Source organism: Sinohyriopsis cumingii, chromosome 1 (assembly GCF_028554795.1).
Source record: "Sinohyriopsis cumingii isolate HCF-2022 chromosome 1, ASM2855479v2, whole genome shotgun sequence".
Taxonomy (NCBI): Eukaryota; Metazoa; Mollusca; class Bivalvia; order Unionida; family Unionidae; genus Sinohyriopsis; species Sinohyriopsis cumingii.
Window position 1 is genome coordinate 107,567,442 of NC_142961.1, and position 5,035 is coordinate 107,572,476.

The window sequence follows — 5,035 nt, forward strand, 5'->3', positions numbered from 1 at the left end:
TCTTATACAATATGTTGTACCGTCCGCTGTGTATATTCTACAACGCGAGACATACAGCTAAATGCTGAATTCGAATTTATTATTCTGTGTATAGTAGAGAAATTGATGTTTAATTCAGGGCATTATTATACTCTTTACATTATATTCAATTTCATTTCCCCTGTAACCTTGCTGGTCGTAATGGTCGCCACTGATGACTTTGCGACAATCTCTCTCTATTTTATCCTGTTCTCCGCTATTTGGGACTTTGCAAAGTCCATGCCGGTCCATATTTTGATATTATCTTCCCATCTCTTCTTCTGTCTGCATATTTTTCTCTTTCCTCTCACTAAGCCTTGTAGGATTGTCTTGGACAGGCCAGTTCAGTCTGCGACACGACCATACCATCTTAGTTTGTGTTTCCTTATAGTGGTGAAAAGTTATTCATAAGGTCAAATTGCACCTTGGATTCTAATGTGAACATAGTCTCTAAGGCATTGATTCTTCTCTCAAGTTCTGCTGTAAGGGTCTCTGTCTTACATGCATGCAGTAATATGAAAATGTCGAGGGAGTGCATCAGGTTTTGGACCCAATCAGTGAAGACATGATAGAGCTGCTGATGATGTTGCAGATATTTTCAGCAGACAATTCTAAGATTAAAGATCTGTTTTATTGTGCTACGTCCTCCTCTGAAACCTACCTGTTCTTCAACAATGATGTGCTCTTCATGTGATTTCATTCTGTTGAGGATGATCTAAGGCATAACGTTGCTAAGGTGACTGATGAGGCTAATTGTTCGGTAGTTCCGGCACAGCTGTAGATTCCCTTTTTTAAGGAAGAGTGATGATCAGAGACTGAGTCCATGGGGTGGGTCATTCTCCTGTTACTAGATTTTGTTGCAGATTGATGTGAGATCATCTAAAATGGAAGTTCATCCAACTTAAACAAGCTCGGTATGTATATTTTCTACCCCAGCTGACTGATGGGAGTGTTCTAGTGGATGGGATATAAAATAAAGGACTGGCAACGATGTCCTTACTACAGATTTTGTATTTCACTTTGTTTTACTTTGGTTTGCCATGTCAAGGAAATATAATCGATATAGAAATAGATACTAAAACATATGCCAATAGGTGTTGTACTATATATATATATATATATATATATATATATATATATATATATATATATATATATATATATATATATATATATTGTGATGTGACGAAGAAAATGAAAGTACAAATTATATATCATATACGAGAAAGCAAATATAGATGAATATGTGGATATATATCAGTAACTAGATTTGAAAACAGAAATATCTTTTCATGTTATGTGGAGATGAACCGCCGATCTGTGTAAAGGTCTCGTAGACTACCTTAGATTGGGGTGGGATGCTCCCAGTATTATCTTTAATTATTACAGAAGACCCACCATGGCTCGTTTTTGTTAGAAATTGAAGTAGTGATAGAGATGTGAAGCTCCGAGCCCCCAGTCAGCGATGCTGACAGTTACTTACTGAATACACAAAAGGTGCAATTCAAATAAACAAGAAATGTAATGCCATTCAATAACAGATAGTCCTTCCTCAAATGAAATTCAATATTGAAAACCCTATCACTCATCTTTCACTCGACCAAGTGACAGCATATTTCATCATCTGACTAGTGTGATAGATTTTCCTCCTGTCCTGTGTTTCTACTCATCTGTAATATTTCTTGACTCGTACCCAGTACCCCTTCAGTCCAACAACCACGTCCTTCACCCTTCCACTTCCTCCAATTCCGTTCTCACCTTTTCTTTTCTCCCAGAGACCCGGGACCAACTGTACCAGGGTATTTCCCCTCTCTGTCTCCTACAGCTCCTCCGGTCCCTAAAAGCTTCCTTGCCGTAATATATTGCGACAATCGAGCAAATGAGTCACTGACCTGTCCGAAGCTCATTTGTAATTCACAGAATAACAACGTTTCCCGCCAATTCCGAATGACGTCGGAGTAGCTTATAACTTCGTTATGCAATTCCCGCAAGATGGTTCAGCGACTACTGACGTTTAGTTTCAAGACACTAGATTTAAACTTGCGATTCCAATGGTGGCCTGGCCTTGCTTAATCCCGAGTGTATGTCGATTCACCAATGGTCTACATAATTAACAGACATTGCCCCCTCCCCGGCAGTTTGTCAAGGGTGGATTTACGACCCCCACTTGATATTGCTTTGAGCAATTCATGCCACTAACCTGTGAATCGCACGCAGCCAAATAAGGCGCCAGTAACAAGTTCATATGGCCATGTTATATACATTTGGCTTCCCACCCGTCCTTTTGATGTCGGTTTACACTATCGTAACATTAGCCGGCCGGCCAGCTGGGAACACTTCGCTTTGACACTCATTGTTCGCAAGGCTGACACTCGAACATTTATGAAGCTAATAATTAGCCTCAGGGTCTAGCATACATTTGTTGCAATCTGGCTATTGTTCCTTACTTATATAACGTGACAACCTGCTTATCTAGAAGTTACTTGAACTCAATGACCGATTTAAATTACAAAAATCAGAATTTTGTCCAATCAGTTTGTCACTATATTTTGCAAATGTTTAAAAAATATAAACTAGCTGAATAAAATGATCTATCCGGTTTTTCTGAGAATTTTTGTTTCATATACATGCCTTGTCGAACTCATACCTGAGATGAAGATACGTAGTATAGTAATCTTTCCCACAAATACACGCTACCATGATATGCAGTGGTCCTTCCAACACATACACACGACCATGGTAAACACGCCCAGTCGTAAATGTCCGCGTTGCGGTGTCGGTGAGGGTTAGAAATCTCATAATAAACAGTTGGTTCTGGTCTATAGTAAGCGGGTTATTAGTCACAATGACGGTGCACCAGACACCCTTTAAGCCAATATCGAGGCGGGTGGGAGAGTTGTGTGAATGGATCAAATGTTTGTGACATGTTTAAAATTAGTACTATTGGATATATGTGTCGCCCCTTTAATATGTTAACGCTTGTCCTTGCGTCGCATGAGCGCTTGTGAATGATTTTAAATGACCGAGTTTAGCGTTTGTGGAACTGTTGTACCATAAGAAGAAGATGAAACCACACTTATTGTAATAGCTAATGATATAGCAAAGCTACAGACAGAAACCCTTTTATGTGTCGGTGGTGATAATGTGCCAGTTGGGTGGATGCAAGATGTGTCAAAAGTAAGAGAACGAGACCAACGCGTAGTCAAATCCAAGCAGCTTTATTAAAGAATATTATTAAAGGCTAAATTTCAGCGACAGTAAGTATGGCTCCCTCACTGAAACGTGGTGGTGGTAGTGGTGGTGGTGGGGGCAGGCTAAATTGAATCTTGCTAACGCAAAAACGTTCCAAAAAATACAGAGTAAATTCTTGGCCCATCCACACAAGTACCTATCTGAGCACAATTAAGTTCTCATATCGTGCTGCTTGTAGAGGAATAATATTGGTAATATAACGAAAACTCCAAAATCCACAAAATCTTTGTATGAAAAAGATCAGCGAGATTGAAACCACCATACTGGCAAAGACTAAAGACCGGCTCGCTCTGTACAACTTGTATAAGCGCCCAATATACGCCGTTAATGGTGTTAACACCACAGAAACAGCAGTGTCTCATGATACAGGCGTGGATAGGATTGGATAATTATTAATACTATTGAGAGCAAATCCTTAACCTGCGGTCTGAATTCTGTACCTGGAAATGTTATCTGCCGGCGATTATTCATACAAGTTAAAACTACTATGTAATCAGGTTATGGCCTAATCAAAGCTCTACAAAATCTTAGACTATAATCTAAGGCCCCTTCCGACAACGCTATCCCCGAAGAACAGTTCAAGTTTATCCTCTGAAGCTTATCCTACGTGATGATTGTTTGATTGCTTTCTGGGTTTAATACCATTTTCAGTACAACATAGGCTATACATGGCGGCTGGTATATTTGGTGGAAGAAGAACCCGGCAAAAATCCCAGAGGAACCACCGACCCACGGGAAGATACTTGCGATCTTTCTTACAAGTCGGCCGAACTGAGACTCGTACCCAGGCGGTCAAAGGTGATTTGTCAGTGATCAGTAAAGTAGAGCGCCGTAGACAACTAGACATGTCGCCCCTTTTCCACTCTGGGCAAATACACGTCGCTTTCAATCAACGAAGTGCAAAACACGAGCTAAACGCCGAGCCGAACCACACTATGGACTAGTGCGAAACCTCGATCGGAATTTGTTGTAAGCTGTGTGTTGTCGTCTCAACATGTTGAGCTTTGTGAGTTAAAGTTATTACCAGTTCACCTCCAGCATACGACGCAGCCTGATTAAACCGTTCGAACTTTCTGTTAATTACGTATTACTTTTAAATTAAATGTTATCAAAAAAAAAAAAGTAAAGACTTTGATTGCAAAGATGATATTTCCCACATATTAATAAACAACTATTATTGTTCACCCAACATTGCTGTGCTCACGTCTTTCTGGAGTTGTAAGCAAATCGGTATATATATTTCAATTGCCCAAGCCTTGCAGTAGGTTCAGTACTTTGAATGTATACAGGGTAAGCACGAATACAAGGTATCCATTCCTCATTCTCTTTTCCCCCGCCCCTTTTATTCAGGAAAGTGCATGATGAATATTATTATCAGTTCAGATTATTCACAATTCCCCAACTCTCCGAAGATCTCTAAAAATTAGCTGCTATGAAAACTTGTTTGGTCATTTAAATGTGTTCAGTGACCTAGATCGACTGCAAACAAGTATATTTTTGTAGATTTAATTCTAACGTGGTGTATATAATAATAATAATAATAATACATTATTTTTGTGGCACAGTTTGTTTCTTTATTGTAGCTGTTATACAGGAAATGCCTATAAAAATAAGTGCACTGATTCACTTGGTATTCACTAGTTAATATATTAGACAGCATGTATAAAATGCTTAATTGACTTGAATATATTTCCAGATATAAAACTTCCAGTGCGATTCCAGAAAATGGTATGGCTGCGTTAGTCTAAATTGAACTGCGATACTT